Genomic DNA, 16,250 nt, shown 5'->3' with positions numbered 1-16,250 from the left:
AATCCTAGTAATCACTTTTTATATGGCTATTATAACGATTGAGTCAGTCGGCCTTCCGGAGCAGCATTTCTGATTAGCTGATTCTAGTAGCTGACAAAACACAGTTTGTGATCGTATGTTCGCTAGTAATCGCTCCCATGCTGGACTTTAATTCTTGCTGGTCTTGCTGGCAGCATATCATACTGACTTCAATATTAATCCAGATAACCCGCTATATCGCCGGGTATTATTTTCACATAAAATATTTCGCACCTGAATAAGGCTCAGATGTAGAACGAGCCTAGAGGGAAGTTCATACAAAGCGTGCAAGAACAAACCCCTTAACATCCCCAGATAAATACAGTCATTATAGTGTCTTCCAATAGATCTATTTTGAACATACAATACTTCCAACGGACATCATTTAAGTAGCACATGGGCAGTGAATATTTCTTCCAAAATACCTGACATTTATATACATTAATATACATTAATATTTTCCAAAAACCATATTCCATCCACTGTTTTGTGTTAAAAGGATCATGCATAGATCAGCGAGCACCCGTCTATCGCTTCACCAAGGACACGGAAATGTCAAATTTTCTAAAGCTTTGTTAAATTTTCACGCTGAACCTTTTGACTATATTGGAAAGTAACCCTGCCCCAAAGTCCCTACCCCTTGGAGACCCTTACACATGAATCATTCACAGGGTAGTGTGAAAGACATTTATTTCTGACCCAAACCGACTCTCTGATGTCCTATATGATAGTGCTGTACTGCTGGGATATTTTCATACCACTGATCGCTTTGTCTTTCTGCGATTTACGCAGTCCAAAGATTAACCGATCTTAGATATTTACTGATATAGATCCATATAGGAAAACCGTAAGTCTAACTACCGAGCGTAGATAATTCACCACACCTCTTTAACTCACAACCAACAATGCAAATACTAAGCAAAAGCCACCATCACGACGGGTCTCCACGAAGACTGGGTTTTCGACACTTCACTAACTTGATATTAGCCTCGTGCATCTATTTCTACGTTCAGGATATGGAGTTATATGGTAAAGAGTACAATGTAATCAGAGTATTTCCATGTCAACAATTGTCTGGTTTGATTGTATGAAGATGGGGAGTAGGGAGATAAGAGAGTGGAGAAAAAAACTGAATGAAAGCAATAACGATGACAGGTACACATGTAGAGTTTTGATAGCTTGGCAGTGTTGTCAAATCCATGGCCCTATCCCATTTGAAAGTTCTTAGACACTAAAGTCTCAGCGGATACGGGTTCTTAACAAGTTACATCATGCATATGTATAAACCGTGCTGTCTTACAAAAACTAGTCCAGCAGTGGTCTCGAGCCGATCACTGATAAAAGTAGCTCGTATGGAACAGTCTCACTTACCTGGCGTTTTCCTCTTTCCCTCTGGTTAATTGCTTGTATTTGGTGCGGGTCAGCTCGGTTGGACAGTCCGGTGTTTGCTAGGTTCCTGCCTCAGTTTCCCCCGCCGATAGCACAGCGCCAGCCTGAAAGAACAAGAATTATACTCCCTTCGTATCCGAACACCAACGCTGCCAAGTGCAATTCAACGCCCAACCAAGAGGCTGATAAATAAATTCATGAAGGGGGCCCTCCCAATGCTTAGTCTAATCGATACCACCATGGTAGTGCTCCAGAGAGACTTTTATCAAAGAGTTTGACCATATATGGTCACGAGTCTGGAATAATTTGCCAGGTAGAGGCGGGGCTAGAAGAATCCTACTGTAACGGTCTCTGGTGAAATTGTACGAGTCGAGTTTAAAACACATGTACGAGTATCAGCAACAAGCTGGCGTATTCAGTCGTTGCACATGTTTGATTGACAGAAGAGTCCTCCAATCAGATATCGGAATACGACAAATTAGTCTCTGCCCTTATCGTCCCACGCTTTTACGGAAAACAAGGGCATTGCAAACATGTCTCCCAAAATCAAAATGCAGATGCGTGTGTTGACACCAGTGAAAGTCATTACTTATCCTATTTATTAATAACACTATTAGATGCGATGTAGCACTGCGGGATAACCATGTGTTGGGGGAGTTAAATATCTAAAGCCACATGACACTTTGATCTTATTTGATCTGGCTTATTCGCAATAGCATTACCTTATTGACCATCCAAAACAGTCACAGAAAAGCGGAAGTTTTTGCTTCAGTACTGACGTTTAACATCCGATCCCATTCTTAATACATTCATATAACATTTCATAACGTTTTCTATTTTGTCAGTGATTTGATGATAGCAGTCCAGTTGATGGTGGCTGCCTCTCCGGTCGTACATGCGAAGGTCGGTCAACAACCTGCGAATGGTCGTGGGTTTCCCCCGGCCTCAGTCCGGTTTCCACCCACCATAATGCTGACCGCCGTGGTATAAGTGAAATATTCTTGATTACGCCGTAAAACACCAATCAAACAAAATAAAAAAAATATATTCTACATCCGGTTCGTGTTAGAGCTTGTTCTGTTGAACGTTTGTTTGTTATGATGATGGTATCAAGTTGTTAGGTGAACTTTACATGTGCTGTTGCTGATGTCTTGTTATTTGTTGTGATGATGGTATCAAGTTGTTAGGTGAACTTTACATGTGTTGTTGCTGATGTCTTGTTATTTGTTATGATGATGGTATCAAGTTGTTAGGTGAACTTTACATGTGCTGTTGCTGATGTCTTGTTATTTGTTGTGATGATGGTATCAAGTTGTTAGGTGAACTTTACGTGTGCTGTTGCTGATGTCTTGTTATTTGTTGTGATGTTGGTTTTCAGTGGTGTTTGATTAAGGGATTTATGTGTGTTGGTGTTGATGAATGTTTATTCGTTGTTATATTGGTGTCTAGTAGTGGTTTGTTCGGGGACATTTATGTGTGTTGGCGCTGATTAGCGTTTATTTATTGTGGTGATGCCTAGTTGTTAGGGGACATTTACGTGTGTTGTTGCCAATTATTTTAACTAGTGGTGAGGATGTTACATAGTCATTGCATAGGCTTTTATGGGACATTTACGTGTTTTGTTGCTGATGTCTTTTTATTTCCTTAGTAAGGTGTATTGGTATCTAGTAAAAATGTTTGCTTGGGGACATTTACGTGTGTTGTTGCTGTTGAGTGTTTTTCCTTGTTATGTTGGTATATAGAAGGGATTTGTTTGAGGACATTAACGTGTGTTGGTTGCGACTGTTCATCCGTTGTGATGTTGGTGACTAGTGGTGCTTTGTTTGGGGACATTTATGTGTGTTGGTGTTGATGAGTGTTTATTCGTTGTGATGTTGGTGACTAGTGGTGCTTTGTTTGGGGACATTTATGTATGTTGGTGCTGATGAGTGTTTATTCGTTGTGATGTTGGTGACTAGTGGTGCTTTGTTTGGGGACATTTATGTATGTCGGTGTTGATGAGTGTTTATTCGTTGTGATGTTGGTGACTAGTGGTGTTTGTTTGGGGACATTTATGTGTGTTGGTGTTGATGAGTGTTTATTCGTTGTGATGTTGGTGACCAGTGGTGCCTTGTTTGGGGACATTTATGTATGTTAGTGTTGATGAGTGTTTATTCTTTGTGATGTTGGTGACTATTGGTGTTTGTTTGGGGACATTTATGTGTGTTGGTGGTTGATGAGTGTTTATTCGTTATTGATGTTGGTGACTAGTGGTGTTTGCTTGGGGACATTTATGTATGTTGGTGTTGATGAGTGTTTATTCGTTGTGATGTTGGTGACCAGTGGTGCTTTGTTTGGGGACATTTATGTATGTTGGTGTTAATGAGTGTTTATTCGTTATGATGTTGGTGGACTAGTGTTGTTTGTTTGGGGACATTTATGTGTATTGGTGGTGATGAGTGTTTATTCGTTGTGATGTTGGTGACTCGTGGTGCTTTGTTAGTGGGCATTTACGTGTGTTGGTGGTGATTAGTGTTTATTCGTTGTGATGTTTGGTGACTAGTGGTAACTTTGTTTGGAATATTTATGAATGTTGGTACCGATGAGTGTTTATTCGTTGTGATATTGGTGACTAGTGGTGCTTTGTTTGGGGACATTTATGTGTTACGAATTGTTTTGACGGTGGTGTGTAGTGGTCGTTTGTTTCTGGTAGTTTGTTAGTGGGCATTATATGTGTTGGTGCTGATGAGTGTTTATTCGTTGTGATGTTGGTGACAAGTGGTGCTTTGTTTGGGGACATTTATGTGTGTTGGTGTTGATGAGTGTTTATTCGTTGTGATGTTGGTGACTAGTGGTGCTTGTTTGGGGACATTTATGTGTTGGTGTTGATGAGTGTTTATTCATTACGATATTGGTGACTAGTGGTGTTTGTTTGGGGACATTTATGTGTGTTGGTGTTGATGAGTGTTTATTCGTTGTGATGTTGGTGACTAGTGGTGCTTCGTTTTGGATATTTATGTATGTTGGTGTTGATGAGTGTTTATTCGTTATGATGTTGGTGACCAGTGTGTTTGTTTGGGGACATTTATGTGTGTTGGTGCTGATGAGTGTTTATTCGTTGTGATGTTTCATGACCAGTGGTGCCTTGTTTGGGGACATTTATGTATGTTGGTGTTGATGAGTGTTTATTCGTTGTGATGTTTGGTGACTCGTGGTGCTTTGTTAGTGGGCATTTATGTGTGTTGGTGGTGATGAGTGTTTATTCGTTATGATATTGGTGACTCGTGGTGATTTGTTTGGGGACATTTATGTGTTACGAATTTGTTTTAACGGTGGGTGTGTAGGGGTGGTTTGTTTCTGGTAGTTTGTTAGTGGGCATTTATAAGTGTTGGTGCTGATGAGCGTTTATTCGTTGTGATGTTGGTGACAAGTGGTGCTTTGTTTGGGGACATTTATGTGTGTTGGTGTTGATGAGTGTTTATTCGTTGTGATGGTGGTGACAAGTGGTGCTTTGTTTGGGGACATTTATGTATGTGGTGTTGATGAGTGTTTATTCGTTGTGATGTTGGTGACTAGTGGTGCTTTGTTTGAGGATATTTATGTGTGTTGGTGTTGATGAGTGTTTACTCGTTGTGATGTTTGGTGACTAGTGGTGCTTTGTTTGGGGACATTTATGTGTTGGTGGTGATGAGTGTTTATTCGTTGTGATGTTTGGTGACTAGTGGTGCTTTGTTTGGGAATATTTATGTGTTACGAATTTGTTTTGACTGTGGTGTGTAGTGGTGGTTTGTTTCTGGTAGTTTGTTAGTGGGCATTTATATGTGTTGGTGCTGATGAGCGTTTATTCGTTGTGATGTTGGTGACAAGTGGTGCTTTGTTTGGAGACATTTATGTGTGTTGGTGTTGATGAGTGTTTATTCGTTGTGATGTTGGTGACTAGTGGTGCTTTTGTTGAGGATATTTATGTGTGTTGGTGTTGATGAGTGTTTATTCTTGTGAAGTTGGTGACTAGTGGTGCTTTGTTTGGGGACATTTATGTGTTGGTGTTGATGAGTGTTTATTCGTTGTGATGTTGGTGACTGGTGTTGTTTGTTTGGGGACATTTATGTGTGTTTGTGTTGATGAGTGTTTATTCGTTGTGATGTTGGTGACTAGTGGTGCCTTGTTTGGGGACATTTATGTATGTTGGTGCTGATGAGTGTTTATTCGTTGTGATGTTGATGACTAGTGGTGTTTGTTTTGGGACATTTATGTGTGTTGGTGTTGATGAGTGTTTATTCGTTATGATGTTGGTGACTAGTGGTGTTTGTTTTGGGACATTTATGTGTGTTGGTGCTGATGAGTGTTTTCGTTGTGATGTTGGTGACTAGTGGTGCCTTGTTTGGGGACATTTATGTATGTTGGTGCTGATGAGTGTTTATTCGTGGTGATGTTGGTGACCAGTGGTGCTTCGTTTTGGGACATTTATGTATGTTGGTGTTTATGAGTGTTTATTCGTTCTGATGTTGGTGGCTAGTGGTGCTTTGTTTGGAGACATTTATGTATGTTGGTGTTGATGAGTGTTTCTTTCGTTGTGATATTGGTAAGCAGTGGTGTTTGTTTGGGGACATTTATTTGTGTTGGTGCTGGTGAGTGTTTATTCGTTGTGATGTTGGTGACTAGTGGTGCTTTGTTTGGGGACATTTATGTATGTTGGTGTTGATGAGTGTTTCTTCGTTGTGATATTGGTGGCTAGTGGTGCTTTGTTTGGGGACATTTATGTATGTTGGTGCTGATGAGTGTTTATTCGTTGTGATGTTGGTGACTAGTGGTTCTTCGTTTTGGGACATTTATGTATGTTGGTGTTTATGAGTGTTTATTCGTTGTGATGTTGGTGGCTATTGGTGCTTTGTTTGGAGACATTTATGTATGTTGGTGTTGATGAGTGTTTATTCGTTGTGATGTTGGTGACTAGTGTTGTTTGTTTGGGGACATTTATGTGTGTTTATGCTGATGAGTGTTTATTCGTTGTGATGTTGGTGACCAGTGGTGCTTCGTTTTGGGACATTTATGTGTTGGTGTTGATGAGTGTTTATTCGTTGTGATGTTGGTGACTAGTGTGGTTTGTTTGGGGACATATATGTGTTACGAAGTTGTTTTGACGTTGGTTATTAGTGGTGGTTTGTTTCTGGTGGTTTGTTAGTGGGCATTTATGTATGCTGTTGCTGATAAATATTTATGTGCTGTAATGTTGTAATACTGCAATATACTTTTTTTTTTTGGCATTAGAGGAAGCTATTGGGGGCGTCCGTGGCTCAGTCGGTTTAGCGCGCTAGCGCAGCGTAATGACCCGGGAGCCTCTCACCAATGCGGTCGCTGTGAGTTCAAGTCCAGCTCATGCTGGCTTCCTCTCTGGCCGTAAGTGGAAAGGTCTTGCAGCAACCTGCGGATGGTGGTGGGTTTCCTCCGGGCTCTGCCCGGTTTCCACCCACCATAATGCTGGCCGCCGTCGTATAAGTGAAATATTCTTGACAACGGCGTAAAACACCAATCAAATAAAATAAATGAATAAAGAGGAAGCTATTGTGAACTCACCCGGGGTATAGCTATCGGTTGCGAATGACTAATTGTTACCACCGCAGATTTGCCAGCAAGTATGATATAGTGACATATGTGGTAATAATATACACTACTGAGTATACAAAGTTCATGCCTAATCGCTCACAGTACATCAGCTGATGATATCTTGAATCTCGATGACATTTGTTGTATCTTATAAGCAGAAGCTAATTGAACCTCACTTCCCAAAGCCACAAACACCGCATTGCAGTCGGTTCGCATGGATATACTCTGGAGCTTCAAGTCGGGATAACAACGATTAAAAATTAATAATTTGTAGAAATTAATGGAATTGACTGGAAAATCAATGAGACATCCCTAATCAATAGCTTATCAGGATAGTAGTATGTTGTCAACTGATCAGGACGGATTCGGCACGCTAATTAATTACTTATATAGGTAGAAGTCGCGGGTCTGCTGTACTGCTACTAAAACACAAAGGTTGGACTTTCAAGCTGAAATAGAGAGCCCTGTGAACAATGGTGTGGACGGGGTGCTTCCGAACGTCACCTATAGAACTATGTAAACCGGACTGTGGCGCAGGTCATTCTGGAACAGTCAACATGGGATCTCTCCATCACTGACCCTTTTCTGAACTGATCTGGTCAGGCAACGCATGTTACATTCTCCCACGCTATCCGATTCCAAAAACTCTCGGACATGGAAGGGCCTATGCGTCGAAACAGACATTCATATACCAACCGTCAACCAAACTGGGTAATCGCAAGGCCAATTCATAAAACGATGTTTAATACAAATCACCAAAGAACTGAAAAATAGATTAAGTACGAAATTAGGGCGGAATCGTGCAAAGGGGAACAGTGAACAGTTTTCATGGATGGTGGATTGACGCAAGGAGTGTTCTAAACGAATAAATGAAACTTAACTGATTCTATGTATTTTATTCCCGACTACGAAACCGGCTTAAGTGCCATCTATTACCTCTTGCACATTTAATCCTGGTAAAGCAGTTAGGAGTTTGCCAAGTGTAATAATATAAGCATTGTCACGATTTGTTGGTAGAGGAAAAGTGTAAAGATGCCGTACTTCACCAGTTACGCTGCTTATTTATGTATCTTTCGTCACTGCTTTGGTCTAATTGTCAGTGCTGCTTTGATTTAACTGTCGTTTGTGCTTTTGGTTAAGACTTCGTCGCTGTTTTGATTTAACTGTCCTTTCTGCTTTTGCTTCAGATATCATCACTGTTGTTTCGGCTTTTTGTTTTTCTGTCCTCGCTGCTTTGATTTAATTGTGGTTTCCTGGTTTAGATTTCGCCGCTGCTTTTGGTTAACTGTCGTTTTTCCTTTTGCCTCAGATTTTGTCCCTCCTTTTAATTAACTGTCGTTTTTCCTTTTGGTTTAGATTTCGTCGCTGCTTTTGGTTAGCTGTAGTGTCTGCACTTGCTTAAGATTTCGTTTTTGCTTGAATTAACAGTTAATTCTGCTTTTGGTTTAGATTTTGTCGCAAAGTTTAGTTAAATATCATTTTTGCTTTTGGCTTACATTTCGTCGCTGCTCTGATTTAACTGTCGTTTTTGCTTTTGATTTAGAGTTCGTCGCTATTTTGATTGAACTGTCGTTTCTGCTTTTGGTTTAGATTTTGTGGCTGCGTTAGTCAACTGTGTTGTCTGCATTTGGTTTAGTTTTCGTCGCAGCTCTGATTTAACTGTTGTGTTTGCTTTGGTTTAAAGTTTGTCGCTCTTATGACTGAACTGTAACTGTAACTGCTTTAACTAAATCTGTAATTTCTGTCTATGCTTACATATCGTCCGCTGCTTTGGTTTAACTGCCGACGGCACCTTTGCTCAGGTGATTTTCGGTACTTTGTCTTCCCTATCGTCGCGCGACCATGTTATTGCCTCCTTTCTCTTTGTCATTACTGTACCTTATTCATAGACTACAACTTCGTTTCTTCGTTCGTCTTGTGCTCCACCGGTGAAGCCTCGTTCAGTTTTCTCAGAGCCAGCAGACAATTATCCAACGATCGTCTGTGTTTCCTCGCTGTAGGCTGGCAAATCGCCACGCATTCTCGCCAAGCTACTCACACTTATCACATCCAGCATCCATCGTTCGCCATACGTGACGCCAAATAAGGCGCGCTGAGTGATTGTTTTGTGTGTCAGTCCGCGGCTGAACTATCCAATCTCACAACTACCTTGGCCTCTGTCCATATGGTTTGTTATAGCTTTTGTTCTAGGCCTATGGTCACGCCTGAACATCATACAGTCACACGAGATCCCAGGACACAGGCTAAAGGCGTGGTTGTCTGATACCGTGATGAGACGGAATGACCGTTACATGGTAGGGTATCTGGTACACAGGACGAGTTCGAATTTGTTTCCTGGATCTGTTTTCGGGATGTCCGTAAACGTATTCAGAAATTAAGCATTCTCCTCCATACGGTCCCAGTCACAAGCGGCGATGACTTAGACTGTTGTTTGCCGCGAATTTTCAAAGATGACCATTTTCTTTCGTCTAAATATAACATTTTGTCTGATGCAAAGTTCGCCAAAAGTCTCAAGTGGTTCCAATCCCACCCTTGCAACTTTCTATTCTAGTCCTAACCACCGAATTACTGACAAAGCAACATTGAATGTAATGCCATAGGTTCATCAGCACATTGTGTTTTAATGCATGTTTTTTCCGTTTGCAAGAACGCAGAAACATTACTTTTTTCAGATATCGTATTTACTATGATCTCAAATATGCCTCCATAACGATTTAGACTACTTTTAGTCATCTGGATTAAACCAGATCAATACTGTACCAACAACACTGTCTTGGAATGTCACACCGTGCGTTCAGCTTTCAGTGCATTTTATAATAATAACGGTGTTTTTAGTTATACTGTTGTACTGATCGGATAACAGTTCATGGACCTGCTGGATGGCGCAGAAGTCTCTATTAGTCGGAAAGGTGGACGTTCCTGACAGAACTCGCAGTTAATTATGCAGAATCGGATTAAATCATACGTGGCAATTAGCCCGAAAGTGACAGTCACATCCAAATCGATCCGGTGTCATGGTGACGTCACCGCCTGTTGACATTCTTATGAGTCTGACAACATCGTAATAACAGCCATATCTGATCACTATACCAGCCAGAATATTGCATCACAAATGTTACAGTAATGAAGAGGTTAAGATTAACTCTAACTCAAATACATGAAAAAGTTGGAATATAAAGAAAGCTCCCTCACTCGCAAAATCAGTATCAATATTTAGTTGTGTTGTAGGTTTCGTCCTCATTAACCTGATATTCGGCGAATGACGCAATTCGTGATGAAAAGTGGTGGGTTCGATTAAAGATTTTACAACATTGATCACTGCGTAATGCTACATTTGGCAATAGTTCGCCCGACTGGCGTCATTCGGCGTGGAGTTTACAGGGAATAAGTCATGGGTCATGTCAGCATCTGGCAACTGTCTTTGAACAGGTAGCTTGATGTTTGACTTATGCGCGTATAATAAATGCGTGCATGTTTAATAAGCTGGAATACATCGCTCTCCCGGAACAGATGATTTGTCTTTTCTCTACATAAATTGTGAGGCCAGGCCAAGACAAGAAATTGTCCTTCAGAAGCAAACAGCTTAGGCGATGAATAACGCCTTGTTCAAGCGTTGGTTATTCTGGGCGAAAATGTTCATGAACGATAGTTTCCTGTCTAACGCTTGTAGTAAACCAGCTGAAGACAAGGACATTGAAGACAAGCACATATTTCATGTTTATATCACGTAGTCCTTTACAAGCAACTATTAAGCTTCTTTTAATTCTTTTTTTTTTCTTTGGATAAATCAAAATCTGTTCTCGAGGAAATCTACAAATAAGTTCCGTCGTTGGCGTGAACCGTCCACTTCGGACAGGTACACGCCATAACACCACACCACACCTTAAATGCCAATCTCCCCTTGCCCAACTGCTTCCATTCCGCGCTACCCTCCAACCCCAAAACACATTTTTATCGTTTGTAATAATTAAACCAATCTATCGAATAATACATTTACCATTACCACATGATGTTAGGAAGTTATCTAATTTAGAGGACAGCTTCAAGGTTAGTGAATTTAACGATTCAGAGCGTTTAATGTGGATGGCCAACCGATCTCAGTGATACTATCAGTTATATTTGAGTTCAGCTTTTGTTCTGGAAAGGAATGATTTTATCAGCAAGATTTCATCAGACAAATATATAATAACGGTAATATCCGATATATGGATGCAAAGAACAAATACTCACATTTTAAACTTTCATCCGTTTGCGCTTCAAGTACCGATTAAACCATCGTAATAAAATTAACGTTTTCCATATTGTTTCAATATTGGCTTGTTTCCATGGCAACACTCACCAATAATGCCTTTCTGTTTAACAGGTTTGCAAGCGGGCAATTAGGTGCGAACCAGTAACAATGACATCTATTTTACCTTGGTCACAGTGGCGGCCAATGTTAATGTCAGAAGCAATATTTTCAGCTATCATTCTCCTGAATGTTTATTTGCTGGCACCAATTACTTGCTAGATCTGTTAGGCGAGAAAAAAATATATTACGCCAAGAACTGAGTTCCATATTAGAGGTATTATTAACACCATTAAACATTAGAACATGGGTCATTCGCATGGCCATTGAATGAAGTCACACGGATTTGTCTCTTTCCACTCTCATCTAGTCATTCGTATATGCGTGTATACATTTTAAACGCATAAAGTATTCAGCACGAAGGCATAGTTTTGCGTTCATTCCTCATTTAGGAAATGGGAGAGGGTTCTGGTGGTGTTTGTCTTTCCATCGCTAGGTAACAAGACGAGGGGTCTGGATTTCTCCACTCTCTTTGGGTTTTGGCTGCAATAAGCGATCGACAGCGTTTCGTTGTTTGGTTTTGCATTTTTTCTGGATAATTCTTGCCCTCTACACATGCATGTATAACATAATATAAAAGACTACAGCATAGGGATTAAAACCAGAGAAGTGACGACAGTGTGAATCTTGGCAAATGATCTCACGTAACCAATGAAACGCCGTCTCTTGTCAATTTACCTTCAGTCAGGGTTTAATTCTGACTGTTTATGTAAATGCTTAAATAGTAGCCAATTACATGCTCACCTGGCAAAATGGCTTGAGCAGATTAGGTAAGGAAAATATACAGTGCAATATATAATTGCAATATATCTACTAAGGGAAGTGTGAAAAGGCATTGCCTCGAGTCCACGTAATCCGGGCGGTTGAATAATTTATGAGTTTAACCACTTTATGGTCAGTAAAGCACTTAGTCAGATACTTGGCAAAACCTCCAGATATAAGGGCGCTGCCGCATTAGACGGAGCTGTGTTCATACTGATCAAATGTATTAAGACTTAAGTTACCTTTAAAATGTAGGATGTTTAAAATTTGTACACTGATTGTTTACTGCAGAACCATGTACAAACCACAATGTAAGTTTTTTCCTCGGCTAATTTGTTTAAGCAATTGCAATTTATGCCTTACGTCTCAAATTGCTTAGGAAATACGAGTCCAGGGCCCATCCCTATCAAGCAACTAAAGACTTAAGTCCTAAAAAGCCAAACTCGAACAGGAAAGACTGAAGTTGTGGTGAGTAATTTTTTCTGCACAAAAGAATGAACAAACTTTAAACGTTCTATATCAAAGCATTTAAATTGTGTTCAACCGACTTCACCTTTAAGACGTGCCTTAGGGCCAGTATTTATCAAGCAGCTTACGCCTTAATCCATGTTAATTGTAAATCCTTAAATTGCCCATTTCCGAACAGGAAAAACTCAAATTGTGGTTAGTACAACGTATATTGTATACATCGTCGCTGCTCTGGTTTTACTATCTATGCTGTACGTCTATCACGCTGTCATCGCTTCTCTGGTTTTACCCTCTGCTGCTCTGGATTTACTCTCTATGGTGTACGTTTATCACACTGTTGTCGCTGTCCTGGTTTTACACTTTATGCTGTGCGTCTATCACCCTGTTGTCGCTGCTCTGGTTTTACTCTCTACGCTGTACGCCTATCACAGTGTCATCACTGCTCTGGTTTTACTCTCTGTGATGTATGTCATTGATTATATTGAGTGAACACCAATCAATCACCGAGTCCTTTCAATATAATGTCTTACCCTGTTTTCTGACAGAGAACTTGCGGTACATTTTTTGTTATTCATTTCTTATCGGCACCAGGGGCATATGCATAATGTTATTTTCCAAGAACCGAAAAAAGGTATACTAAGGCGTTCTCTAGAGTAGACTTGTGTGTGGACTACTACATTCACCAGTCATACAAATCTGGATGAATACTGAGATACAACCGTCACTTTAGTGGTTTACGGGATCAAGTTTAATGGTATACTGCCTGGCAAGGTCATACACGGTGTACATGTCTTAGCATACACTAATGAAGCCACATATGATCATTTTAATAATAAAACCACAGGCCCTGTATGTGACAAAAATTAAAAAAAGAAACAAGTAATCTTCCATTAATATTTAATATGCTATCTTACTTCTATAAAAAAAATTTGAAATTGAAATCGTCGTTGGTCAGTTTCTATTTACTTTTTTATATAACTCTGTACCATCCAACTTTTTCGTAATTTTGTTCTATTTATTCAAACAAGATTTATTTATTTTAATTAAACAGTTGGAAGAATTAATCCGCTGAAATGAGTAAAATATTATCAGGCTGGTATTCCTTGAGCTCTCATGAAACAAAATGAAAAAAAGTCGTCATGGTTTTTCCGGATTTGACAAAGGCTTGTAATTTAATTCTTTATTTATTCAACGTGGATTAACCTCAACTCGATGCCTGCGAGGGCTTCTCCTCAACGTAATTGACCGAACATTAAAAATTATTCGTGGTATGTGTTTGTTCTGTGTAAATTCAATTGTTAGATGGAAAGCATGACCGATATGAGAGAAGTTACTGAGTGTAAAGGCAGGAACGAAGCAAAGATAAATACATTGCGCTTAGCCGGCGTTAATGGTCCAAAAGCAAGTACAAAGAAGGCGTTTTAAAGGCGTTTATGACACTGGACGCTACTTTTCTTAAATTTAAAAAAAAAACATATTATTTTGATAGGAATGACATAAAAAGACACGGAGAATTGATTTTTTTTTGAACAGCATTGTATTTAATTGCAGTTTGGGTAGCGAAAAGAATTATGTCAGTGATTCGAAAATATTATCGTCCTTAGAAGCCGTTTTATTACAAAATTCGGGCTGAAACGCTCCACAGGAAAGAAACTTCCTTTCATAAAGTAGATTCTGCAAAACGACTTCCATCAGTTTTAGGGTTTATCCATTTTCTCAGAATCGTGTCTCAAGGGAACGTAGTTTTATGCTTTGCATTTTAAGGACAGTCATTCGCCTTAAATAGGAGTCAGTTGAAATTGAGTTTTTTTGTTTTACTGCTTGCATACTCGTGGCATGCATAGACTGGACGGATTGCTGCAGTGGATGTATTACAGCCATTTCCATATACGATTTGTACTTCGACTTCGCTTATTGCCAAAATTTAATATGGTGTCACTGTCGGTAATAAACAATTTTCCATTACACCGGTAGACTGTCGGTTTACCATAAAGGTGTTATATGGTAATGCTGGACAATAATAAATGTGATCAACTCGCTTTGACGGAAGCAAATTTCTACAGATTTCTCGGGTGGAATGCTTGTATTAAAACGGAAAGCTTCTATTGGAAGAGAAAAATAATTCTCACAGGTGTTTAGCAATTCCTGAGATGAAAGTAAGGCGTGAGGGAAAAATTACTGCCAATATAATGTTTGTCTGCAAAGTGGGACATAGATCTTAGCTATAATGGAAATAACTCATTGCTGTCGTACATGAAATGGCGCTACTATGAGATTGACATGTGGAGATATATCAGCAACGGAATAGAAAGGAGACAGGAAGACCTGAGGGAATGACAAGTGGCTCGCTGAGGAAAGAACACACAGACTGAAAGACTTGAAGGGGAAAAGAAGAGATTCGCTACACACAGAGCACACAGGCTGGATGACTTGAGGTTGGGGGTGTGGGGAAGGGGGAAAAGAAGTGGCTCACGAAACAAAGGACACACAGACTGGGAGACTTGAGGTGAAAAGAAGTGACAAGTAACTGACTCGTTGAACAAAGAATACACAGACTGGGAGACTTGAGGTGAAAAGAAGTGATAAGTAACTGACTCGTTGAACAAAGAACACACAGTCTGGGAGACTTTAGGTGAAAAGAAGTTATAAGTAAGTGACTCGCTGAAGAAAGAACACACAGTCTGGGAGACTTGAGGTGAAAAGAAGTTACAAATAATTGACTCGCTGAACAAAGAACACACAGGCTTAAAGACTTCAGGTGAAAAGAAGTGGCATACTAAACGAGGAGCACATAAACTGAAAGACTTGAGGGGAAGGAAGTGGTTCGCTGAAAAAAGAATACAAAGATCGGAAAAATTGAGGGAGAATAAGTGGCTCGCTGAATAAGGCTTACAGAGAGTGGAAGATTTGAGGGAAAAATAAGTGACTCGATAAACAAAGGCCAGACAAACTGGAAGACACACATGACTGTATTAATATTTTAGTATACAGATTATACAGATAGTGATACAGAGGCATCCTATATTTTTCCGTATAGGGTAGTTCAAAGACTGATACTGTTGTCAATTTTTACTTTCATCGCGCCCTCTAGTTGGAGCCCCATGTGTTAATATGGAAATGGGGCGTAGCGACATAATAGCGACAGCGTAGATACTCAAGAATACAAGTTTAATGTCTTCATTTTCAACAACAAAGGGCCAACAGGGGCGGTCAACACGGTTTGAGGGCAAGAAATGCATGCGGCTTCCGATGAATCTGTGAGCAAAATTACCCATAATTGGATCTGAAATCCCGGATTTCTACTAAAAACATCAAAATACACAGGAAATATGAAACTGATTGACTTTCTTGGTGAAAATCCTGAATTTTGTCAACAAACATGTTGTAAACTGATAAATATTCACAAAACAGAATGACAAATTTTATGCTGGCAACCATCTGGTTTTGGCTAATTTAATTGGTGATTTTGAATTAAACTAAAAAGAGCACCAATTGGTTCCCCATTTGATCGTTTCCATTGTCATAATCAATGTTCGTTGACAAACTGTGATTACGCGCTTCAAAAATTTTCAGCGGAGTCCATAGCAACATCATCAATGGCTCACGGAAACGCAGACAAGTTATATTTTCAATAAATGTAAAATTTGCTTCATTAAAGGATTGAACTATTAGCTGCAAAAGA

The 16,250-nt window shown here is 39.8% G+C and overlaps 1 protein-coding gene across 1 annotated transcript in view; it reads right to left on the bottom strand.

Moving 5' to 3' along the window:
- LOC135468486 (neuropeptide prohormone-4-like) overlaps positions 1-16,250 on the bottom strand; it is a 63,578-nt gene that overhangs the window by 29,858 nt on the left and 17,470 nt on the right. Inside the window, exon 2 of the mRNA XM_064746769.1 lies at positions 1,390-1,511. The gene's annotated coding sequence lies outside the window, so the exon portion shown is untranslated. The remainder of the gene's footprint in view (positions 1-1,389; positions 1,512-16,250) is intronic.

This window comes from Liolophura sinensis, chromosome 6 (genome assembly GCF_032854445.1).
Source record: "Liolophura sinensis isolate JHLJ2023 chromosome 6, CUHK_Ljap_v2, whole genome shotgun sequence".
NCBI classification, from domain to species: domain Eukaryota; kingdom Metazoa; phylum Mollusca; class Polyplacophora; order Chitonida; family Chitonidae; genus Liolophura; species Liolophura sinensis.
Note: the sequence above shows the minus strand (reverse complement) of the source record. Positions and strands in the feature narration are given on the sequence as shown.